General features: G+C 40.4%; 1 long non-coding RNA gene across 3 annotated transcripts in view; it reads left to right on the top strand.

Moving 5' to 3' along the window:
- LOC137134179 (uncharacterized) overlaps positions 1-13,028 on the top strand; it is a 35,191-nt gene extending 22,163 nt beyond the window's left edge. Inside the window, exons 5-6 of one of the 3 annotated variants that reach the window (XR_010915394.1) lie at positions 9,527-9,727; positions 9,866-13,028. This is a non-coding gene — a long non-coding RNA (uncharacterized lncRNA). Of the gene's footprint in view, positions 1-9,523 lie in introns of all 3 variants that reach the window. The other 2 variants (XR_010915393.1, XR_010915392.1) reach the window with 2 other exon arrangements.
- The last annotated feature ends 14,324 nt before the right edge of the window (positions 13,029-27,352 follow it).

Genomic DNA, 27,352 nt, shown 5'->3' with positions numbered 1-27,352 from the left:
TAGTAGTACTCTATTTATTTAATACAATTGTAGTGTGAACAGAAGGAATAATAAACAGGCTGACTAAACATACGATTCTTCTTTTGGGCTGAGAAAACCCTGTGTAAGGACACAAAAGGGGGGACATTTCCACTGCGGAAAGTAAATTCTTTTGAAGTGGAACTAATCATCTGAGGGATGGTTCTCGTTGTCCTAACAACGCAGCTGAATTGGAATGAGCCTTCTTTTTTGTGGAAGATATGTTTTCTTTTTTTCATTCAGAACTGATGATGATAGTAGTTTCACGCCCTGTCCACCCACATTGTCCGTCCAAACTTCTTTGCAGAAAAGTCTTTACTTGGAGACGCCGAACACATGGCGGGTGACTCTTGGTCTGTGACGTCAGCCTCTCTCCTCTGTCTCCCAGTCTTTACGATTTTTAATACCGTTAGAATGAGAAGGGAATCTCTCAGCAAATCCTTCAATAACAGTTCTTTCTTAGAGCGTTTGTATATTGTACTGGTCAGTCTTAACAACACTGCTCCAATATGTCAGCTTTTGGTTGGTTTTAAAACAAAGACTGCAATATGTACAGTATGCATTATAATGTTAATTTAAAAATACCTTTTTTAATCTGTACTTTTCTTAAAACACTTGAAATCAAAATAGCCAAAATATGTTCTAATGAATGGCCATACTCATTATGTTTATAGTTAAATTGGAAAATATTGAGTCGAGCAATTAAAGCTACAAATTGTGGCACTGCTGTATTTACATTTCTCTAGTGAAAACCTAATGGATTTTTTCTTTTTTGTCTTTTCTTTGTTAGAAAAGTAGTGCAGCTTTAGTTTGTATTATAATTTACTTTGTTAATACTTTGCTGACCCTAATGGACAGAATGCAGCTCAAGGTGTAAAGGAAAAAAATTCTTATCTTATTGTTTATAACCTTCAAATTCAGAATAAAAATTACACAAATTGTAATCACAGAACTGCTCATATTTGCATGCGTTGTAATGAATGAAATAACATCCATCAAAATTAACTCTGTTTGAAACAAATTCTTTGGAAAGGTTCACCCATGATGTATAAAGTGAACTGTTCTTTCCTGCAGGTACACATTTCTAATGTTGTTAGTTAGTGAAAGTTGCAGCAAAGAGAATGCAGGAGGCTGACTATACTTCTTTCTTTACTTAAGGCTGATACATGTCATTTACAAACCAAGTAAGCAATTACAGGCTGGAATGATGAGGTCTCTCCGTGTGACAGCTCCTTTGTCTAAAGCTGAGGGGCTGTAACTGTGTCACCCTCGGGGAAATGAAAAAGGTAACTCTGGCCGTCTGACCTCAGACTGAGAAAATTCCAATCTCTTACCGTTGCTAAATCTTTATCGCCACACAGTCTGTATAGCTTCGTCTCTCTTGACTTATAAACTGTTGGCCTTTCTGCTAGTACTATAGTCATCCAGCCGTTTTATTGTCTCAGTGAGGGTACAGAGTTCAGGCAGCAGTCATCCCCAAAACAGAGGTGAACTGTTTGGGGAAACATCCTGCCTACTGTGCTAACTTATCATCCAGACCCATCAAAGCTTTGAGGGACCACAAAACAAACACAGTCTGGATTCTTCATTGTAATCTAGTTTTAGATTTCAGTGCACAAACAGTATGTGACACGAATAAACAAAAGCTAAAATATTCACCTCTTTATCTTTATTAAATGGCACCTACTGTGAAACACCATCAACTTGTGTAAAATCTTAGCTTCAATTACCAGTGAAATCTGAATGAAGCATAAATTAAAATGTAACCCAGAACCTGTTTATGCCACATTTTTAACCTATCATACCTTTGCGTCTCCAGTCTAAGCATTCCTCCTACATATTTGATGTTTATGCACACTTCTGGTGGATATAAAAGCCTACATTATTCATACATTCTCTCATAGATGATTTATTAATTGCACATTGCGGCAAAGGACACACAGGGAAAACAATACGTTTGAGATTTTTATTATATTTAAAAAAAGATAATGTCCTGTAAAAACATAACAACAAGTCCAACAAGCAAAAAAAAAAAAAAAAAGCCCATATAATCCAAATCAAATATTTTTTTTCCGGTCCTCCAGGAAAGCAGCCTGTTGGTGGCAAAGTCATGAATGTAGCCAGAGATTTGGCAAACAAATTAGACCCACTTTGAGTCTGTGTTAATAACTGTACTGAAGTATTTGTATAAGTGAGAGGCAGGTGGCAGCCAAATGAACAAAGTCGTTCTCAGTCAATACCAATTCAAACGCAGTACAGACTCGAGCTCAGCAGTCATAAATCTACATTATGTTCACTTAATGCTGCAGCTTTTCACACATCAATTAAAGTGTATTTAGACTGCTGATGCGGGATTTGGCAGCAGTGTGTTCACAGGGAAGTCACACAGGGGTGGATGTCTGCTAGCAGTGACAGGACAAGATAACTGTGTCTTCCTCAGCCGAAGACAATAACAGCAGGATTAACCTTGACTTTTATTCTCTAATGGTGAAACAAATGTTGAATCTGTGTTGTCTCATCACTGTCTACCTGCTGTACATTGCATGTTCTCTGGTGAACCTTCAGTAGCACGCACACACACATACACACTGTTACTGACTGGAGCAGGTTAAAGCAGGACACAGCAGGCAAGCTAGTGGCACACTTGAATGTAGGCCATTTTTAGTTCTTGTTGGTTACAAGAAATTCAGCCCTTTAGAGGGTACAGACGTAGAATCCTCACAGACGCTCGTTTTTCTTTCCAGCTAGGAACGTCCTCAATGGAAGCCACTAAAAGCACACTGTATTATATACATAGATTGAGAGGCTGCTGCCTGAGGAAACAAAATGGTCACAGTAGCACCAGGAATACATTTTCTTAACAGAGCGATTGGTCAGTTGGGTTCTATTTTCTACAGGTCTTCCAAATATCCCTTGGCTTCATAGTATTTTTGTCATTTTTACATGCCATGTGGTAGCTGGTTGCCATTGTCATCACGGCAGACTGGGAGCCGGGGAGAGGACGCCAGTGCTGTGCCAGTTGGCTCAAGTAGTGAAAACACAAGGCAGACACAGCACGATTCTAATCTTCATCATTCCAGACACAAAGGTCACTTTTGTGGCGATGGCAGTTTTTATGTGTCCCATTAGTCACAAGACAAATTCCATGTTCTACAGTATGTGGATCTATAAAACTACCTAAAGGAGACTGTAACTCACACTGCGTTTTGTCATGTGTGTATTCAGCTGAGTTGAGCACCAGATTTTGTGGATATACACTGCTGCAATGTTGATTTTCATCTTAAATCCAGTGACATTTTGGTTTGAAGATGTAACACTAGACGAGCTTGTGCAACACTAGTGATCAAGAAAACAGGAATAGCACAGGTGTATTGTTGGGATGCGAGCCACCCTCTGAAGCGATAAATAGATATTTACTCATGTTCTTTGTAATGTTTCTTTTGTACTTTTGCAGAATAATAAAACAACAACAGTAGAAGAAGGAGATTTGCTGTGCAAGATGCTCTTAATGATCAGTAATTTAATGGGTTATTGTGGTAAAAACAAGATGGGCTGTTCACTGTGCAGCATTTACTGCAGTTTACATCAAATTAAAAGAATGCGTACCTTAAGTTATTGTATACCTTTATCAGTTTTCATGCAGCACTCCAGCCTGCACACCTATCCTCCTGGTGGTGCTTTGCTTAGTAGACAATAGCCCTGCAAATATCAGGGGCCAAGTCATTATCTTCTGCTCAGCAGGTGTAGACATTATTGAAGCGTTGAACTAATGATATGTAATGAGTTCTCTGTGACACATGTCTAGCCACCCTTACTATCATGGGGCCCATTAATAGATAACAGCATCATAATTAGCTTCGTTGGGAGGCCAAACCTAAGCTTATAAATATATCAAACTGTGTTTAAGTTGTGTGCAGTTTCACATCCTGCGTGTTGCTACTTTGAGCAGAAATGTGTATCAGTCTTGGTTTTATGTCTGTTAGGTGAAGTTAGTTTGTGCATTAACATATCTATGCAAAAATTCGTATTAAAAGCACTGACATGCAGGTGCCCTTTCAAATCATGCACATGTACAATTGTCCGCAACTACTTTTCTTTTTTAAACAAACACCGAGAAAATGGTTCCCTGACTAACAGAGGGATGATTCGTTATTTGTTGTGTTTTCAATGTACTCAATAAATTGAAAGCCCAGGATACAAATACATGGCTGTCTTAAAAATTTATATTGGAAATGGTTTTGATGTTGTACCCCACTGCAAACACTTTCAGCCTTCTGCAGGTCTCCTAGCAACAGCAAACAAAGGCAGGACCCATCTCAAGTTTCCCGTGGAGCGGCCGGTCCGGCGTGCCTTTGATCTTGACTGGGAAAATAGCTGAGTGGGCACTACTCGCATTTGTCTTTCATTTACTCTAGCCCCCCCCTCCCAAAATGTTCCCTGAAACAGCCAAATCTTCATCTGTCCCCAGCAACCAGTACCCCTCCTGGATAATCAACCATAGCAAGGGAAGTCATTGAAGCACTACAAAGTCGAGTTCAAATTTGACAGTGTCGCCGTGGAGCATATTTGCTACATTTAGCAGGCTGTCATTTGTAGTTCTTCTCTGCAGGAAAATGAGTGTAAACCAAAATTTTAGCGTCTGTTGCCATTGTCTTAACATGGTCTCACTGTGGAATCTATCAACCTGGGTCCCAGGCCTCAATAAACACATAAATCATCTTCAACTCTGCCTTTAGAAGTGAGTCCAGCTTAGAAAGTTCAACCAAACTTCCATAAAAGTCCCAGTACCCACAGAAGACTGGACACATGTTTGGGTTAATGTATAATTACAAATCTAGGCTTTACACAGGAAAGAGCATCTAGAACTTAATTCTCAGTTTTTAATAATGCTTTCGAAGTAAGTCCCAGAACCAAAGTATAAATAACTCCCTCATATGATGCATAATCACGACCAAGCCTAGATAGGGCAGTGTATCTTAGGGCTATTGAATGTTATCTTACTCCAGTGCTCTGCTCTGCTTTCATCCAAAACAGCTCAGACAGCTCAGGAGATTAAACAAATTGAAGTGTTACACACTGTTTTGGTGTAATTTACTGTAATTGATGTTTCTATCTAGTGCAGAGGCCTTCTAAAGCAATTGCTTGTGTTTGTAGGAAGACATGCAGCCCAGTGGGGTGTATTGACTCAGGCTGTTGACTAATACTGCTCTATTGGCATGTTTTAATGCTCTCCCATTGTTTGACTAATAGACTCCTCTGTAAAGCTAAAAGCACACATTGCACACTGCTAAAAGTGGGGATTGGAGTGTATTTTCTACTTGTTTCAGTCTGGGGGTACAATCTGGAATCAGACAGTTTCAAACAGTATAAAGTGATCAACTTGGGTTGTCTAACCTGTTTCAGTAGCTGGTCATAACCTGGATTTCCCACATTACTCAGTAAATTCTCATATTGGAGCCTTCAGTTCAGCTCATAATTGTAGTTATTATAACTAAAGAAAATATTGTTGTTACATTGTAGAGATTGATTTTGAAAACACAGTGACGATGAGCAATAATGATACACATTAAAAATGTTTATTATACAAAAGCACTCAAATATTAACAGTAAAATGTAATAAAAGGACTCATTATGCAGAAAAAAAATGCTTGTGCACATGAATGATTATATTTTGCAGTGCAAAAGTAATACTGATGCATTAATGTGTAAACAGTGCAGCCAGCTGAAGAGAAGTTTATTAGCTCTACTTTATTGTGCGGTTTGAGTACAATGCATCATATTTTGTACAGCCATCACGTGTTTCATGCATAATATCTTACCACGAACTATAGCTGTCAAATAAATGTAATTAGAGTGAAAAGTGCAAAATTTCCCTCTGAAAACATACTGGAATAGAAGTCGGACATTGCACAAAAATGTAAATACTCTACTAGTACATCACTATAACGAATAGAGTTGCTTTCCAACACAGCGCCTTCATTATCTTAGATCCACTATGTGCTTCATATGCAAAGTTTGAAACCTGAAACAATAATTAACAATCATTTAAACGTGGCAATAAAAAGAAACAGCAAGGAAATTCAAGTTTCCTTCACAAGACTCTTTGACTTGGAGACAAACATACAAGAGCATCTCATGTAACATAAGACAATCATGAGAGATAACTATAACTATATATTGTTGTGGTGACAGATTTTCTAAAAGCTCAGATCAAAGCTAGAACAACCTCATAGGATCATTCTATTAAAGTGTTGTGCTAAAAGTCGAGAATGAGCACTGACACTCTAAACATTTAATGACAAGCTCTCGATGCCAGTTTGTTTTTGTTGCTCTACACTGGTTCTTTTTCATAAAATGTCAGCTACAATTTAGGAGATGCTGCACTCTACTTTCCTGTAAAGGTGCATGTAAACACACAACCTGCAATTAATCACAATATTGCAGACTATTTTACATGACAGTGTTTTGTTAGCTGCATTATTTATCAGTGCTATTTATGTACTTTTCTGCTCTCTTTCGAAAGCAGAAAGCCCATATTTCATCTGTTACACTGACTGCTTGTTTGTGAGGATCGTAGCAAGAGCCTATTTTGGTTTGTCAAAGCTTAGCTACAGAGGAGCAGGTTTTTAAATTCCTTCAGGTTTCTTTTATGGAAGCAAGTAAGGTTTTTGTTGTTACATTTAAGAACTGTGGGAAAAAAAAAAAAACTGTCCCACCTTTGCCTTCAGGTGCTTATATCCCCCCACCGCCCACACTTTACACACTTAAAAGTCTTCATATTCATTCCTTCACATTGTTCAACCTGCACCAGAGAAGAACACTTTGACCAGCACCACACATCTACTATAGAGATGCTGACTTTTACCTTGCAAACGGTTTTGAGACCTGAAAAGGCCAAAAATGTTTGCTTTTGCTTCTCAAGATCTCTTTTCTGGCTAAAAGAAATGTCTCTCTCTCCACCAAAATCCCGTCGGAACCTGTTTTAGCATATTTATTTATAGCACATTTCTGATTTATAATACTGAGCACAAAGACTGTTATAGCATCAAGTGTCATCACATTACCCCAGACAGAAAAAAAAGCATGTCTTCATGCTTGTCTGCAACAAACCCCGTACAGAGTTGTACCCTTCTGATAACAACAACGTTGGGGTGGGGAATGTATTAATATCCTCCTGAGCCACAAGCATGCACATTTACTGTCACCTTAATCCATCTGTTTGTATGCTTACCAAATATAGGTGACCTCAGAGGTACTTTACACTGGAACCACTTCAGTATTTAGCCTTGCTACAGCAGGAGGGTAGAACGCTTATTCTTTGTTTCTACACTTCTTCAATCAAATACATTAATCAGTCCCCTAGTCAACCTTTTGAAACCTTAACCCTTATTATAGTGCAGGCACGGTCTGCCATTCAGGTCATGTTAATGTTGCCTGAGCTTGGAGCAGCTGACTTATTTTGGAAATTCAAACCATTTTTCTAAAACTAGAACTGTTTTATGGACTCTGCAAGCGACATATACCAATTGTAGCTGAAAGAAAGAGATGATTAAAATCCAGCATATGAGATGGTGTGTAGTTGGTGTTTTGAGTGCTGCTCTAAAAGCATGTCCCTGTCTTTGGTACAATGTTTGCAGTGCTTCATTAACCTTCTGAACATTGCAGCTTAGTCGCTACATACTGTACAAGTATGTTGATGCACATGCCACCGCCTCTGAGGGCACCACTATAGAGCAAGACTCTGAGCACTTAGCGAAGAATTTTTGATTTTAATGTTACTTTTCAATACACCACCCACTATATTTTTAAATTGGCATTAGTAATTTCACCAACAGCTCCAGTGTTACAGACTCCTACTTCTACTCAAATACTATGTGGGCAATTTAAACGTTACTTGTGGTGTTTGAAACAATGGATAATTGCACTAAAAAAACAGAAACAGTCTTCCGCGAACTTCTCTGTGAAAAGTAGTTGGGGGTTTTTTTGTAATGTAGAAGAACAGGCCCTTTAACTTGGAAGCGCTATTTCACTGTAATTTGTTGTACTGTGTCTACAGTATATCTCCAATCAAGCTCACCTTTTTAATTCTTCCTGCTTTGCTGACCATGTTGTTCACACTGTTGGCTTCATGTACTCCAGTGAGCTATCTTAATGTCTCTGCTCATTTGCCAATGATTTAGTCACACTTCTGCCTAATTACAAAAGAGCACAGTTGAATTCTTTTCTGTGAAAGAGGATGTTTCAGACTGAACAATGGTGTTCATTTGACTGGTGCAAACCCACCTACACTTTTTCAATCTATCATGAGTGTGGAGCACTAAAGTGGCAAATGCAGTTACATTTTGCACTTACAGTCTCTCACAAAAGCACTTAAATTCAAGATCCTATATGACATGACATAAATCTGGAACGCAGCATTTCACACTTTTGGGAACAAAAATGCATCCGTAGAATTTCTGAGACTGCCATCAATCAGCACTTTTTAAATATGCATTTAACATATGATCTGCTGGCTGTTGCTCCTACTTAACTGAACATGTTCACACCAAATCTTGGGGGATTTAGAAAGCTGTTTATCGATGCAGCTTTCTTCATTTTTGGAGTTTTCTGGGACGTAGGCTGCTATACTATAAATTTTCACACATTACTGAGGTTTGCAGTATTTTAAAACCGCTGAATATTTTTTACCTGTAGACTACTGTGTTTGAGTTCACCCTCCATTTGAAGCGTCTTCCACCGAAATCTCAGGGTATATGAAGAAGGCATAAAGCTGGTATGGCTATTTAGAGAGATGCCAAAACATGTTACACTATCTCAATCTGTGTCAGCCTATATGCTATGTACACTTGGAAGAAGTCAGTGTCTGTTTGTGCCATATAGAATTATCACCTCTTAACTATATGACATTTCTGGAGAGAAAAAAACAATCATGGCACAGACGGAGTGGGGGTGGGGTGGCATTTGTCAGTGCTCTCATTGGGGTTCAAAAGTAGAATGTAAAATGTCTGTCTTTGTCTAATCCAACACGTTTTATTTTTATAACTGAGAAATCTGTTCAGGGACCCCAACATTTTTTCCAACTGTCAGGGTGTCATTTGTCAGAAAAAAAAGTGAAACTGAATTCCCACCCCCAGTCCTTCTGTATGTTGTGAGGTTATATCTATTTCAGACTCACAAGGTGGCAGTGTGTATGGGATGCACACGTGGACATGGCGACCTGTCACCTCAAACCTACATGTTTCATGGTCATCTAGCCCCGCAAAGAGCATTTTGGCCGATCCCCTGACTTCCTCTTTGACACCGGTATCCTTTAGCCTCATCCTCTACCACTAAACGCTGGCTTTTAAGGAGCCAAAGCCGTTGGACTAGAGAGAATTGTCCCTCATGATTGAGACATTAACCTTCAGGGCAGTCTCTTGCTCTTCAGTATGTCATTTTTTTCCTCCTCTCTTCTGCTCCTCCTTCTTCTTCCTCTGTCCCTTTTTCCCTGGTTTCTCTTTGCCAGCAGCCTGCGCAGTGAGGCCGGCAACCCATTAGTGAGTCCCAGCACTGATAATGAAGCCACAGAGGTGGTCTGAGCCATTGTGGAGCAGAAGCTGGAGCACGGGAGGAAGGTAGATTAGGATAATTACCTGGCCATGGGGGCACGATGAGAAAGATGTCTCACTTCCTGCAGGCCCCCATCGGGGAAGGAGCACACTATAATCAGGTGCGACACCCTTTGCTCAGAAAGAAAAGAATAAAGAAAAATTGAAAATTAGTTCCAATCATTTTTAATGATTAAAATTTGGAATAAAATGTCTTACGATCTGCGGTGGCATTGATTGCTTATCCTCTGTTTTTGCAGGTGTTCTCTACGTCTCGTGTGTTTGTAGCTATGTATTTGTTGTTTATGAAGCTGTGGGTTAGGGCTCTCTCTCCACAAATACTGTAAGTCCTAAATATCCACATTCAAGCAGACTTTGAAGAGCCTGTGAGGTCAGGTTTTAAATTATGGTCTGCACCCACACTGGGCGATCTCTCTCCACTCTTGTAAATCCATTTTCCACACAATGCATTTCAAATCAAAGCTGCGTCACCATAACATGCCTCAGGAAACATTAAGCCATAGTGTGTTACTTTCATGTATGATAGCATAGCCCCTGTATGCTTTGATGTGCTCACTTTTTTAATGCTTTATTAATAATAACACACTAGGTCCTTCTCTCACCAACGTCAGCTTCTGGTGCTCCTTTCTCCCCTCCTGAACTACATCCCTCACTCCTTCCATGCCTCTGCTCCTTCATCCCTCCCCAGCCCCTGAGCCTTGTATCAGGATTGGCCTGTTTGTGTTTGGGAGGAGGATTAATGAGAATGACACGGGCCTCGAGACGAAGAGTGACAAAGACCTATCAGAGGGCAGAGAGTGCAGAGCGCCGCCGCACTATTGGTTGCATTGGAAATCAGACACATCTTTATTTCTCCTAGCCATCCTCTCTGAGTGCCCAGATTTCATTTCCATGTCCGGGGAGGGAATCGGGTAGAGGAGGAAGAAGGGGCGGGAGGTTCTGCTTGAGATTCTTTTTTTGGATTTAAGTGTGCATGCACGTGTGTGCTTGCTTGCATGTTGTATGTAGCAAACATCTAAGGAGATACAGAGGAATGAGCACATAGACACGGGTAGCGCTCACCTCCTCCAAAAGCTGGCCAAAATACAAATGTTGGAGCAGCCTGCAGTCTTTTGGTGTCATTCTAGCCAAACACACTCCCTATGAATGGAATGCCTGATGCTTAGGATACATATTTACCTCAATATTTTTGCTTTCTAACCAGGTGATTCTTATTGGTGTTAAATGTATCCCCAAACACACAATGGCTGTTCAGCATTTGCTGATATTCTCTTTCTGATCATTTCAAAGAAGTGTCTATTTACTGGATCACTAAGCAGCATCTCGCATTCAAATACGTTTGCACATGTGAACAAACATCTGCTTATTAAATTATCTGCTTTTGTGTTTTCTTGTTGTTTGTGCTCCTTTTTGATGTTTCCTTCCTCCTTCTCTTATGCAGCATCTTGATTTTTGTTGTTGAATTATTATTACAGCCTACTAAATCTTCAACACAGTTTCTCAAGTCATTCAACTGCAATCTGTGGTTGTATTCTGTTAACAAAAACTAAATATATTAATACACTGAAGTAACTCATTTCCATTTCTTTCCAAATGTTCTCTCTGCAGCTACATTTACAAAATCTGTTTATTGACCTGCATGTATTTAATAGTCCTGAATTTTGTAAATGTATTTACATGCACCATACTAACATGTACAAACACACACGCCAATCATTCAGTGTTATGCAATGTTGTACACACAGATTTGACACCATTATCTAGTGGAACCCCATCCTAAAGTTTTCATATGAGGATCCTGCCTGTTGAGCTTGTGTACCAGACTGTTGTCAGTATTTGCCTGCTTGTTAGGATGCAGCCAGATGACTCTGGCTGTCTGAACAGTGATATGACTGAGAGCAGTGGGGCTCTGCTATGCTTCTCGCCCATAATAGATCTGCGTAGTCTGCAGACCCTCAGGGGGCACCTGGCTCCCCTCCCTGCCTTCTCTGGCCAGATCGATCAGCAAGGCCATCCCAGCACAGAGACCAGGGGTCAGCTTCAAAGGCCTCCTGCCCACTTCCTGCCACCTGGTGTTCCATTTTGGACGAAGGCTACATTTGCTTCCCATTCCCTCCACCCTCCATTGCCCTTCTACGAACAGGTTGAGGACATGCAGTGTGTACATCTCCTCCTTGTGATCTTCTTCTGCCTCCTCCCTGGTCGTCCACATGAGAAGACAGGTTGAGAGATCAGTCCCATCCAAACAGCCACAGTTACCCACCTATTTGATGTGAAAAGCTTTGATTTAAATATGGCCTAAGAAGGCGTCGCGTATCTCTCTACATTGTAGTCATTTGTTAAATTTTTGGTTAGGCTACGATCTCATTTTCATGGACGGGCAACTGCCAACTGAATTTAATTCTCCAATCTAGATGTCATTTTCATAAGTATAGTGTCTCCTTAAAATCTCAATTCATTGACTGATAAAATAACTATGCCATCACAATTATTTAGTTTTGACATTGTTATTCATTTAGAGGATATAGTTGACTATAATACAGTATAATGCAAAAGTTAATGATGGCACTAGCTGAATCATTACTAACAATTTATTTAAGTGAACTTTTCGGCTTTCACTTGGAACATGTTTCAATATTAACTCATCATCAGATCTGCTGTCTTATGAGTATCTCTCTTTCTTTCCCTGTTGGTCAAGTTAACAAATGGCAGGGCTACTGAATACACATTTTATCTCCACGAAGGCTGTCGGACAATTAGCTCCAAGAATACATATTAACTGATCAAGATTTTTGACTCTGCTTATTAAGCCCAGTCATTTTTTCCCTCCAATACATTAGCAGATCTCAGTATGTCCGCTACTCTTGTGAACAGGGATGAGAAGGAGCTAGAGGGAGAGGAAATAAAGGTCTGATGAGTTTGGCAAGGAGCGGATGGAGGCTGAGACAGATGGCATGAAGTCTGCAGCACTCTGGCGTGGCTTGCATGGTGCTAAAATCCTCCTCTCTCACATTCCAACAAATCCTACCAGGAGGCTGGGGAGTCTGTCACACCACTCCAAGGATCCACACGGCTCTCTTCACCCCCCCATCCTCCTTTTCCTCTGTACCCCCCCCCAACACACGCACACACACACACACACACACACACACACACACACACACACACACACACACACACACACACACACATACACACACTCCCGGCCTCTGACCACTCTGTATCGCATTCCTGCTATTTTTTCCTTGCATATGTATAGATTCACACATTAACATGTATAGATATGGACCATTTGGACCTTTACAGGCCTGGTATGATAAGAAGCACCAGGGGGTGCAGATATGAAGAGATGCCGTCTGACTGCTCTTATGGAAATGGAATCAGAGGCTTTATTTAGAGAGGTGGCCTTTACTGTTACTCAAGTGTAAAAAAATCTTACTCAGTGAACACTGGCCCAAATCATAAGGGAAAGAATGTACAATCCCTTTATATCAGAGGAAGAGGATATAAGAAGCTTTTTGATTAGTTTCACCACAGCCTGCGTTGGCCCATACTGTTGAACAGACACTGTAGCACAATCTCAATCCAAACATACCCCGCTTAGACCCATAATTCAAGAATCCTTGTGGCCCTTACAATCCAAAGGGGACAGTAAAAGTAACTGTGATTACACACATAGCAGAAGACCAACAACTGGATCACTGGCTCCACATATTCATCTCCCGATGCCAAACAGTTGATGGAATTTTTCATTCCTGACACGTGCTTTCTTTTACTGTCTCAAAGTGGTTCATCTAATAAGAACAATCTAATTTATTTTACACTATGCTCTCTCCCCATGTCTCTTTCTCACTGTCTTTCTGCCTGCCTTCTGTTTGTTCTAATGAATGACTTCTTAGATGGGGTGCCGCTGTGAGGAGGTCATGGGGGGCTTCAGAATCACATTACTGTTAATGATAATAAAAAGAACAATCTGTGCTAAACCTCATGGATGTTTTGTCTTCCCTTCCCATATGGAAAAGATGTTTTATCTGCTGTTGTTTTGAATATCTTTACATGTGTGAATTGAAGTCTACGCAATTAAAATGCACACTAAATATTGTTTTGTGTTTTTATGCAAGCATTGCCTATTGACAAAAAAGGCTTCTCTGATAAAAGCTATACAGTGGTGCGCCATCTGGGTTACAAAGTACACCACCAAGCACAGCATCAGGCGCATCTTAGCGATATGGTGCTGCATAAGAAAATATATTCCCTACGGTAACATTTTAAGTGCACAATAAATGCCAAAAAACACTCAAAATCTAAACACAACTTCCAACATTTGACAAGGGTTACGCAGGAGTCAGGATTTATTGATGTGACTTTAGCATTTTGTCTGTAAAAAGTTTAGGGAGTTCTCAGCTTTTAGTCCAACTCCACAGAACTTAAATTAAAGCAATTAAGTGGAATCTGTCTCTAAAAACAAAGCTGTCAAAGCACGCGTTTGATGGATGACAACTTTTGTTATGTTTACGTGGCGTGTAGGTTCAACACTAAGTCTAACAAGCACTATATTTTTACAACCCTGTATAATGGCAGAGGAAAAACTTATATTGAAACAGCTTTAGAAAAAGTTTAGAGCTGAAGACACAAAAATAATTCACCAACCACAAAATAATTCACTCCAGCAACTGCAACTCCAGCTCCAGAAGACTTTACACAAGTTTTATCTGGCTATACATGTTTTCCACAGTGGTGCAAGCCATCATGTCAGCATGTACTATACACCAAAGTGTTAGGTGGGGTTGTTTACATGAATATGACATTCAAAAGAAGATAGTCTGTGACTTTCCCTCCCACCGCCACAGAGATGGAGTTGCTGGCTGTCCTTCCTGCGTGGCAGGACAGCGTGGTGTCCCTAGGCTCATTGGCACTGCAGCTGTCACCCACAGGATGGGAGAGTGGCAGGGTCGATGGTTCCGCGGCGTGGCTTCTGGCAGCATCCCTCCCTTCCTGGCCTGGTGAAAGGGCAGGGATGGGGAGCCCAGTCTCTCAGCACATTGATCGAGGGCCAGCCCTCCATTAGCCACTGTCAGAGCTAAAGGTCAGCTAAGGCCAATGGATGGGTCCTGCGTGCTCATCCGATAGAGTGACTCATTCTCACACCCAGGGAGTGAGTCCTTGTCACTTTGGTCTGTGGTCCCCCCTACTCCTGGTTGTCACAGGAGGATGGTCATTCCTCTCAGAATAGTTACGCCCTGCCTGATGGGCTGATGTATCCTGCAGGCAAAGCTCACTCAAAAATGCCTTTCTTTGTTTGATGTCAGCCACATTGTGCGTTATTGTTGCTTTTACAGATATTACTATCTCCTGCCAATTTAAAAGAGCATTCCTTCTAATTTTCACCAACAGAAATTGCTTAATAAATGAGCAGGCCTTGATTTGCACTGATGATCACACAGCAACACAATTGCATCAAATTGCTCACCCAGAGCTGGTGCACCACATCGTGCTTATCACTGAGTGGCAACTACTGCCTGGTGTGGTTTACATTAATGCGCCAGGCTGTGAAAGGGAATAATTGTGGTGCTAAATGCTGTAGAGGCTGACAGGATCCATTTCTTGAGTTGTCAAGGGCAGCACCGATAGAGAGGGTTGTGCTGCGGTCTGTACACACAGAGGCCGATGAGCTTATTTGCACCAACATGCGTGCACACATGTGGGCACACGAACACAAACACATAGGCAGGCAAAATCAGCCACACTCCACATAGAGATGATTGTCTCTTGCCTCTGTCAAGTTGTGTTTTTTTCTCCAGCTACGGAGACCTCATCCTGGGAAATTGAGCAATTTCTGATTGAAAACAGTGCCGGTAATTAGAGCACTCACTATTTGTAACCACTTGGCATTACATTAGTATGCAAAGCTGGCAGCCAGCTTATCTTGGGGAAAACGTTTGTTTCCTTAATTGCCCTCTTAGGACAAAAGTGAAGGGGGTGGGTGGGGAGGGAAGAGAGTAAAATGTTAACGTGCCGCAGTAAGAATGGAGCCTGGTGTGTTGAGGGGATGTGACTCCCTGAACACAGGGGTTAAACTCCACTAATAGGCTGCATACAACACACATGGGCACACACAGGCACAGAGTAACAGTGGTGCACTCATACACCCACATATGGGCACACACTTGTATTGGCACATGGGCACATGGAGGCACAGACAAAAAGACAACTATGATGAGCACACACATTCCAGGACACACACACACACACGCGATTAGGCACATTTAACTTCAGAGAAATACTGTACGCTGTAAAATGAGACATAAAAATAACGATTCACCGTACTAAAAGAGGTTTTCTATAGGTAAAAAATTCATTAGGACGTAACGCAACAAATGAGCTTCTGTCCACCCACTCAGACATACATTATGTCTCCCAGTATTTTCACTTTCACCTGCTAATGTCAAACGTAGGATGAAATTATTCCTCATTGTTTGCCATATATTGGAAGCAAAGCTTTCCTTCCACCTGTCTGGTTTAAAATGATCCGTCTCTGTACAGCTCTCGTCTACATGGACCCCTCTTGTTGTCAGAGGGAGTTCATTGATGAGTGTGTCAATTCAAATTGTGCATTATTTGGATGTCCATCTTTTCCTTGTCACAAAGGGGTGATGATGAGAGGCTTAACTTGACTCTGATGAGATTAAAACAAACATATTTCCACATATAAATATTACTTTTTAGGAATAAAAAGTGTGATGTAAATTGTTCTTTTTTGCAGGAGCTTCTCGTGAGGCACTGTACTTTGAAGTAGTTGCTGAATTATGATTTCCCCTGATTGTTGGACAGCATCTACATCTCAGAGGACCGGAGAGTGAGACATTCTTTCTTTCACAAAACACAGAGGAAATGTTGTATAATTAAAACTTTCTATCACATGCAAAGACAGGGGCCAGATTTGATTTTAATAACCATCTGTGCACATAGGAAATTTGTTTTCTCAATACTCAGAAAAAAACGCATAATTCTCGTACACGGAACTGGAAAAATGACAGAGATTCCTGAAAATAGATTTTTTTTTTCAATAAATTTAATTTTAGTTCAAACCTTGTTCTAGCAATAGAAAGACAATTCTTACTCTATGTGAAAAAACTAACAAGGCAGCCATAGAAGCCATGGCTTGTGTATCTGTCTGTTGAAGACAATTAGCCCTTCACTCAGTTTTATATTCACTCAGCGTTGTATTTTTATTCGTCTGTTTTATAAAATATAAGAAACTCTGATGAGCCTTTGAAAGGTTCTCCTCTTTAAAGAGGTTATCGCCAAATGTTGGAACTGCTCTTTCCAAGTCTAATCGGCTTACTTACAAATAGACATGAAGACGCAAAATCATTTCACGTTAAGCAGAATAAAAGTCAGTTAGCGCAGGCTTCAAGGCGATCTAAAACTATTTTTTTCCTAAATGATCTTATTCGAGTTATGCAGAATTAAAATCCCTGCAACCCAGTGATGCTAAACTTTGTTTCATCATGGTTGTGACTCCTGATTGTCTCTGGAAAAGATTTTTCTCTAAGAAAAATATGTTCATAGAATTTAATAATTCATTATCCTGTGTATTACAAAGGGTCAGTGGTCATGTGCCAAATTAAAACGCACAGTGATACAGGAAGAAATGTGCCGGATGCCAGAAATGAGCGTCTTAATGCACGTTACTGTCCTTTAGGGGAGTTATCCTAAATCAACATGTCGTCAGTATCAATTAGAGGAAAATCAACAACCTAGTTTTATAACATGCTGCATTTTTTAACAGTATAATCAAAAATCTCAAACGAAATCGCGAAAACAGAAGTGCGACGGTTCTTTCAAAACCTCCGTTACAAATGTAAAAAGTTTTCGTCTCTACATTTTAGTGGGAGCGAAATCAAGAGAAGCTGCATGCTACAGGTGGAGGAATAATGATGAAAACATCACCCGGACTGTGGGCCTATGGGCCCTCTGATGTACCCTGGTTACTCAGCGTCTCATTAAAAATCCGCATTAAAGCTGTTTTTCTAATCAGTTTTATTTTGGCCACTAAAATGATATTGGCCAATTCGACATTAATTTGTGTCCGATGAAATAAAGTTTCCTTTTTCTTCTCAGAGATCTGTTGAATTTGACATTCCTAATAATTTATAGTAGAAACAGGTTGATAAAATAAAGATTGAGCTGTATTTCTCTCCCATCCACAAAGTTTGCGTAAAATACAGAAGAAGAGAATCTAATAATAATAACATCAAAAATAAAAAAACTTCAAAACCGCTTGGTAGAGATGAAACACAAATCACCGTGAGCTACATACATTGTCAAATCATTTGGAGGTTTAATATTAGGATGACTGATATTAAGATAAAATACGTTCTCGGGACGTTTTAATTAGCCACAGCTAATAACCAGTCGTTAATATTATTTGTCTTAATTGGTCCAAATACTGAAGTATTAAGAAATATGTGCAAATGTTTATTTTTACACCTTGGAATACAGCATGCGTGCACTCACATGCACACGCCACGGGTGGGCTATGGGACTCTGTGTTTGTGTGTGTGTGTAAGTGTGGTGGGGAGTGTTCAGCGTTGCCACATTTCCTGCTAAATTTCATATCACTCAAATCAATCGTCGTGGCACCTGGAAATTATTTTTGATTCGATAACAAAAGGTTCCGTCACTTGCTGTGGTTCAGTGGTTATTGTTATTGTACAAATCCTAGGTTTCATATGAGGAATTAAAGACATCAGCCCTTTGGAGGCTCTGACTCATTTCACTGTTTTTTGCGTCTCGCCACAAAAAATAAAAAAACCTGAACTAAACACAGAATTACTTGAAAAGGAATCCCCCTTTAGATCATTGTAAGACTTCCTTAAAGTTGTGAGGGCTAAAATGGCTTTAGGAGAGCTGAATCAGTGTCCGTGTGTACACACTATATCCAACAAAAGCAGGGGCTAATCCATCTAATTTACACAATGCACAGGGCCCTGTTTACATGGGAAACACCCTCAGAGGGCCTCTGTCTCGTCCTCTGTGCAGTGCTCTCCGGACAGAGGGAGCCTGCACGTTTCTCTCTCTCCCTTATGCGAATGAAAGGCAAAGTGAGTGATCACTAGTGCAGTCTTTAGCAACACTACTCAGAGAGCATACACACACACACACATACTCACACACGCGGTTTGAGCAAAAACAGTATCCGCTTCGTTCACGTACAGCTTCGTTTCACCTGATCACCGTTCCCTAAAGTCACTGCTGTCTTCGAAAGAGTTAAACATTTTTTTGATTTTTTTCAGGCACCTAAGTCAGAAAGGTAGGGAAAGTCTGTGAAGAGTTTTGCACTTAAAAACGACTCAGTTGCTTTTTATTGATGTAATCTATTCATTGTTGTCAGTTAGAATGAATGGACAGCATCGAATGTCATTGGCACGACCACTAAATTATTGAGCTGAGGCTTTTTTTTCCCAACAGTTAATATCCAATTCACCCACAGCACCTGAACACATCACGCAGACGATCAAAAGCAAAATTAATCTAAAGGATTATCAACATATAATTTATTGTTTTTGTTGAAGCCAAAGTTACAAAAAGCAAATTTCATTTTGTATCAGGGCTTCAAATGCTCTTAAAGTCAAAATGTAAACCTAAAAATTAAAGCCTCAAGTACAGTTTAATGGTAGTTAGGGTAATATTAGGACTTCCTGTTGAATTAATGTTTTCAGCCGAGGCACGTTTTTTCTGTTTCCCTGTGTCAATGATTTTCAATATGATGCAGTCAATCTGTTCGCCCCGCAACAATCCACGCATTTTAGACAGAAAAGATGAATAATAATGTAATATGTATGTGTTTCTGTTTGGTCTATACACACATTGTGCGTGGGCCTATTTTAACAGATTAGACTGTATTTTTCTGACAAATATTGTGACGTAGCTGCAACGAACTGAAATTTCCTTCGAAATAAAAGCCTACATATCTCATGGGCAGATTGCTTTTAGTTTTTCTTGAACGTTTCCAAAAAAAGACAGATAAAATATTTATGAAAGCCCAATATGTATTATTTCAGAACGATATGTTTCTAAACTGAACATATTTAATTTCATATAAAGACACCACCTTGTTGGTTTGAGTGTACGTTTAAAATGATATTAATGAAACGCTTACAAAGACTGACAGTCAAATGAGTATTGTATTTTTATGTCTTTTCAACTCAATCACCTATTGACTACTTAAGTAATAAATTAAGACTTCTGGCAGCTGCAACGATTTTTTAATTACTTTCATTAAACTCCTAGATTTCCTGTTTATTCGACTTAGAGCCCTTTATATCGTCCCCGTCTGTAGGTGTGTTTCACTGTTTCCATAATTGCATTTTTCCAGAAGAGGTAGGTAATTACTTTGGCACAGCCAGGTAAATTCTGCTTTAATCCTCCCTAAATCCCAATTCTCAGGACACGGGGATGTGAGCAGCACAGGAGTCATGTGGAGCTTCTGCAGGTGAGCGTCGCGTTGTGAGGGTGGGGGGTGGGGTGGTGGTGGTGGGGGGGGTCTCCTCTCGCCATCATAAGCATAAAACGAGATTACTAGATCTTTATCACCGAGCGTCCCCCCCCCCCCCCCCCCCCCCACAGACTGACAGGTTCACAGTCTCATGTTCAGATGGGGAATGTTGCAGGAAATGAATTGTAAGTTGTTTGGGGGGGATATTTTAAACTTAAATGAATAAGTCATAAACAAACTTTCGTGCATGTTTTCCAGGGACTTTATTCCTTTAACAAAAGAGCAAGTGAGCTTGTTTATGTAAATTAATTCATGCTTGATATCTTTGTTTTGCATCCCATTTGAAAAAAAAAGAGGCTCCTAACATTTACCTGACTTTAAAAATAACACATTTTTCTTCATAATATATATATATTTTTTTTTTTTTTTTTTTTTTTTACAAATCACAACTAAAATCTTGGTTTCAGGTTTTTAAGTATAGTCTGTCTTGCAGGAGTAAATACTGGCAGAAGTTTGTTCATTCTGCTTGTCATGGTGCTGCCTGAATTTACCTTCCCCATATCTTTAATTTGTAGTCACCAGGAATAAAAGCCTGAGTCTCAGCTCTGGCAGCTCCCATGTCAGTCTTTGCAGGAGTGGGTGACAGAGAACAGCAGAGGCAGATAGCATGCTAAAATCGCATCACTAGAGACCCCACATCAAAGTAGACCAAACCTCATATTGAGTGAACTTTTAAGCCAGAAAGACTGTGTGACATCAGAGCACCTAAAATGTGACTGTCATGTTTTTCAAACTTCGCTGAACACAGGCTCAAAGACTTGAGAAGTATTCAGTGGCAAGCTCTGTTCAAACACACTCACTAAGATTAGCAGTCTTTGTCTTACAGGAACCTCAAAGACCAATTAGATTGAGAGATGGGTGTGACGAATTTGTCAAAAATAAGATGATAGATATCACTTTGGCAGTGAGCAAACATGGCTGGGGATTTCACTCAAGCACCGTCATTGACAAGGCTCTGTCAGAAAATGTGTCATCTTCAGCAGACCTGCCAGTTGACAAGGATGTAGCTTGGGATTGAGACTGATCAATTCCCAAACTGCCAACAAGACGTTGCTCTGATAGCGTCACTTTATTTTGTGAAGTAAAAAAGTACTGTTTGCTTGGATATATTGTCAACTTTTTATTTGTAGCACAAACCGGCAATGTCCCAAGATACAGAAGTAAGAGAAAGTGTGCAGTAAATTATAAAAAAACAAAAAAAACGCAAAGTGTGATATTTATGGGGTTTGAAACTTTACCGGCAGAGTTTTGACCTTCCCACATTTTCAGTTTGGACATAACGGAAGTTGTGTATAGTGCACATTTCTGGTTTTGTTGTTTAATGTCCAGCAATTCAACACGTCTAATACTAGAGCTCGTCTTCGGCCACAATTTCTAAAGTGAAATCCGATACTCAAAGCACTTTTCTCTTCAAAGTAATCTCCTGTTGTGCTTTGTGACCACAATAGTGTCAATCTCATATTTTCAAAGCCTCATCTTTGTGTCAGCTTTGAGTAGCTGTCTATAAATGTCTCCAAATAGAGTTAAGGCTTTGATGGCTGGTCTGAAAACAGTTGGGAACATTATGACAAAAACTGAAGTGTAGAAACAATTTCTCTTGATTCGACTGCACATGAAATCTGACCTGTGTTTTGTGAAACTGCTTTCGTAAGCAAAAATTGTGTTTGATGTTACAACAATCAGTTAGTGAGCTCAAAGGATGGTGGCGGCTATAGGAAGGAAATTCCCTAACAGCTGTAAGTTACGCATCACAACTGGAACGTCAGGACACCTGCACTGCGATTGCAAAACGGAAAGTTTAAATCAGCAAATAAAAGTACAAAATTCTGGCTCAAACTGCAGACTGTTAGTACGTGTAGCATCGTGGGTCATGTGTCAAATAGCCAACTGACAAATAATCATTTGAATCAGCAAATAAAATTCAATTTTAGATTGTTGGTAACAAAAAACTTAATTTGTAGTTCATGCTTCCATATATACACACGTTTAAAAAATATCTGGAATATAATAGATTAAAAACAACAAATGAATGTAAAAAAATCAACAGATAAAATAAAATAAGCACTCTACTCTCAACGGTTATGAGTACTACAGTAATGTTTTTTTGTTTTATTCTCTGAACGTGTTTGTATTCTGTTTCGACCACCACGCATTTGTATTTTTCTCATATAATAGTCGAAATTTGTGGACATGCTAAGGCTCTTAGTGTTGTCCTAGACAATAGCCATTTGAAAAGCTGTGTTTGAAGCTATGCCAAGTGATTGGGAATAATCAAATGACAATAATCAGATGAAAAGAGAGGCAATCTCAATAAACTTTGTCATTCAACCATTCAAGGTTCAATCATATCAGAGGTGTTTTGCATAACTATGAGACCCTGGTTCTAATCCTCAAAGGGTTCTGGGGCTACTTGGCTTTGCACTGTAGTCATTCAAGGTCGCAACCCGGTAGGAAATATGGGCTGCCATAGCAACACAAAAATGGCCTCTAAAGGCTTAGCATAATTCTTCCCTAATAGAAAAATAACAGCGGCAAATCCCGTCCTTAGTGAACTGGCTTATTTGACAGAGGCAGACTCCCACCTGTGAAGCACATAGTCACCACACCAATCCGCTAAGACTACGATAAGATGAAAAAGAGCCCATCTCTGGATGGGGATGGGCGGCCTAAGCTCAAGCCAAATTCTTTCTCTTCTCTGAAGCTGAAAACAGCCCACAGTGTGTCTCTGGCTAGCTTTAAGTTTTTGAAGCTGGACAATATGAGCTGCCAAATGAATCATACTCTCTATATAGTGCTTAACTTTGAAGTGCTTAAGCCATACTCTGAGAAAAAACTTCTGGCAACCAAAGGTGGCTTATCGAATCTCAACCAGTGAATTGTTTCTACATTCTTTCTGGAGATCATTTAAAAATAAGGAGAGCTGCTTGGTGTATTTATGCATAGTTTAATAAAATCAGTTCAATCCACACAGGAGGTTCTAGTGGTAATAGCATGGAATTAAGAGGCTCTAAACCTGCCTAGTAACCGTCCTCTCCCTTATGATTGCGAACACAAAATATGTGATCCCCTTCCCTATACCCTCCTCCCACTTTGTTGCCAGGTACCACAGAGATGGATTATTGTCACTGTGTGTGAGTTGCATCAGGACGAGATGGGGGGAGAGAATAAATTACTGCCACACTTTAGAGTGGGAGGCATGTAAGTATCAGCTGCTACAGCACTGCATTCCTCTCTGCTTATGGAATCACTAATGAGGAAATTCAGCGATGTTGCAGCCATGGCGATCGAGCTAAAATCAAAGACTTTATGAAATTATTACTGTCAAATCCAGCTTTGAAAATCAAACGATTGCCTTACATGAATTTCTGTATGAGGTATATGGTTCTGTTTTGTCATATACAAAGGCTAAGGGCGAGAGAGGGAGAGAGAGAGATGTGATGCTGCTTTTGCTGTGCACCTGAGTCAGCCATTTTTAGCTTGACTGGATTTCTGTTTATTCACCATAGTCAGCAGCTAGAGCCTAATTGTCTGGCTCAGACAGCACATTTTTCTGTCAGTGTCCTACTGCAGATGCCAGCCACTTATTCAGCTGCATTTAAAGGGTATTTGGTATTTCAGTCTGCCGGGATGAGATCTGCCATCTCATTCCTGACTGTGTATAATCTCGTCATTCTCAGGGATGTTTCCCTGTTTCATGGCGTTCAAGAGCTTGTAGTCAAGATGACAGAGCAGAACTGAAAGGAAGATTATCATCACATTATAAAGTCCTTTCAGCTCAGGGCAGGAAAAGCTACTTTTTTGTCTGTAGTTACCTACGTCCTGCATCAAAATAAAATGACTAAGGGATAAAAGATTCTCAGCTTAATGTGCTCAATTCATTACAGATAAATTCTCTTTATCTTAACACCTGGTACTTGTGGTTCTGATATCCATGAGGTTAACATATTAGTATAAAAGGACTTTTTTTGTTGTGCAGCTTTATTTGTCATCACTTAATCTTAATTGCCATTGGGCAAATTTAGAACATTCATATATTAATATTCTGTGGCACTGGTTGCCATATATTTCAAAACAAACGTAAGATTATTTGCCATTTACATCCTAAAATTTTTCTATTGTTATATATGGCAATGAAAACATCTTGAAAACATCAGGGATTTATTTTCTTTCCTCCAGGTTGTTTATGGTATTGACAGAAGCGCCATTTTCACTTTAAATAGGCAGTAACATTCATAACATATGTGGGTCTGATTTATGGTGCAGCACTAGTGGCTGGATGAGTAACAGAACACAGAAATCAAATCAACACGATATGGATGACTGTCCGGTAAAAAGCCAGACACTCTTCCCTGAAGGAAATCCCACTGAATATTGGCCTGTAAGCCTCCTGTTTCAGAGTCTTTCGCCGAGCACCTTTCTACATCAAAGCTTGCTCAGCAAGCATGTCTCAGAGATTCACATCTCCAGGAAAGAATGGCCTCTGCTGAGATATATGGACACCTCTGGCCTCATTTAACATACGTGGTCCCCTCCCCCTCTCCAGGCCTGAATCTGAGGATAGAGTGGCTATCTGACGAGATCACACAGAGAGGTGCGGGAACTTAAAGGCAGAGAGTTACTGTGCATCCTACCAGGAGTCTCGAAAGGGTTCTATGAGAACGTTCAATATGCCAGTCAGGGCTTTCAAAGTGCTGCACACCCTCTAGCCCCGGCAAACTCAAAGGGCATCCGTGCACATTCAGTAGGGGGAATCTGGCCCCCATTAATTTAATGAGTCCAGGGTATTAGTATGCCATAGCCAGCTGTGAAGTCTCCCTTTTTTCATCTCTGGTGGAGTTTTAAGGAAAGATCCACCAACTTGGGAGAGACTAAGGAGAACAGGGGACGAGGTGTGCTCATCTAATCTGAGATCAATTTCTAGCTGCCAGTCCTCAGAGGGCAATTTCCAGTGGTTAAGATGTCTTTGTGCAAGCTGGAAATCCAGATAAAGAATGCCAAGTGGCACATTTACTGTCATCTGGAGAACTTTGTTGTCTCTCTTTATCGTGATTGCATCCTCAGAAAAAAGACATGAAACTTGTAAAAAAAAATAATGGGCCACGGATTGGTGCTTGGAGACATATTTGCATAACATATTTGGAAACATGCTGTGGTCATTATAGCACTATGAGCATTTTTCATTCAAATCTTGCCTACAGTCACTTCACAGTTAATTAGCTTGGTAAACAGCAGTGTTGCTTTCTAAAGCTTAATCACCTGACTTACAGGATAACACAGCCTGTCGATACCCAACAAGCTGACATGCAACTGACAGTCACCTGTAAGAGATTACGGAGACAGTGGAGGCTGCCAGGATCTGTCAACCAGGAAGTAGCAGCTGATGGAGCTAATTAAAGGCCTACTAACATGGTAACAGAGCCCAGCAAGAGCGACATCAAACACTTTTCATGCCAGTCTGGAGTCTCATCTCTGGGATGTTGAGGCCCCTAGGTCTGACCTGGGAGCTGAGAGGTGAACCACAGCAGGTCAGGATCACCGTGGGGTGCACCTGGACCAGACTTACCTGTGTCTTTGTAACTGCATACCAAAATGTGACCATGTGGATGCATGGGTGCTGGTGTGTGGACTCTGACCTGCACAACAAAGAAAAAGAGAGAGCCTGGGTGAGAGGTCATGAGGAGAGAGGAGGCTTAGAGAAAACACACGCAGGACACATTGACTAAACATGATCAGAGGGACACTCGAGGCTCAGCTGAGGTAGAACCAGATGCCCTCAGATGTCCTGATGAAAAATAAGCCCAATGTAAACACATCGGCTCTGTACAGATTGTGCTGAAGTTATGCATAATTTAGCGATAAGCTTCAATTAAGATTCAATAACACTGCGTTTATCTGGTTATCTCTAGATAAAAAAAAAAAAAAACTTAGATTTGCCCAGTTAGAAATTAAAAAGCTGTTTCAGATTGCCTCTCTCTCACGCTGAGCTCAATCGTAATGAGCACTCTCGACGAACAAAAGTACCTGAAGCCCACTGAGGAAAGGTTGTTCCAGCCAATATTTATAGACATGCGATAAAAGAAAAAAGATAAAAGAACAGATAGTTGACTCTCTCCGGTCCGTCTGTTTCTTCTCTGAATCTGTATGTCAGTTGTAGAGCCTGTATGTAACTAACCAGAGAAACGTCTCCAAACAAATCTCTTATGAAACTTTTGCTCAGTTGCCGTGATAATATTTCAGTTTAAGCTGTAGAAATGTTTTTTATCATATCCCTTAAGATTTAGTTCTGCGTAAATAAAGTAGAATTTTATATGTGATTACACTATATTTAAACATCATCACTTTCGGCACCAAATGTTCTCCTGTTTACAGACTTTGAAGTGAACTTTGAAGATGCATAACGGCATGACGGGGTTGATGAGCACAATCACATAGGTGGCAGTTGCAGTACTGATTCAATATCGAATCTAAAAGGAGCATGGCAGAAGGGTGTGGGTGTCTGTGTGCAGAGATCTGGACTTGTTAGGTGGACTGTGCTGTGGCTCTGAGGCCTGGTCCTGCTGCCATATCTAGGAAGACATCTGCAGCACGGCATCATGGTGCGTCTCCCTGGGGAGCCACGCTGCACCACATGGACAACCTGAAGCGGGTCTCTGTCTCCACCCGCCACACAGAGCACTGACACAACATCATGCAGCGATGCGTGTAGGTAGACCTGTCTGCAGCCATGTCACTTTCAGCTGAGACAGACACCAATTTGCCACCTTCTTGGCGAAGTGAACACTGCACATCTGGCTTATGTAGAGAGCTTGTTCAAAATGGCAGCATCAAAACAGACGATTTTTTTATCCTGTCCGATAACACTTCACAATAGCAGTGAAAAATTCAATCCAGCCTATGTTGGATATTTTGTGTGCCTGCCAAGTACTGGGCCTGAACAAAATGAGAAAGCCTGTGATTGGATTTTGGGGGCCTAAGATTACTATGCCACCCTGGTCAGCACAGGTCGTCTTGTTGTGTAAAATAGAGTGAAGGCAACTTTCCGCTTCACGACTTTATGGCTTCATGCTCAGAGTGACTGGCTGTGAGGGTATGAGCGCTGTGTTCTTTCAGCACTCGTAGTGTGGTCTCAATCTCTTTACACGTTTCACTGCCAGGCTCCTCTCTA

The sequence above is a fragment of the Channa argus genome, chromosome 10, assembly GCF_033026475.1.
Source record: "Channa argus isolate prfri chromosome 10, Channa argus male v1.0, whole genome shotgun sequence".
Taxonomy (NCBI): Eukaryota; Metazoa; Chordata; class Actinopteri; order Anabantiformes; family Channidae; genus Channa; species Channa argus.
The sequence above is the reverse complement of the archived record's forward strand: the minus strand, read 5'-3'. Positions and strand labels throughout refer to the sequence as shown.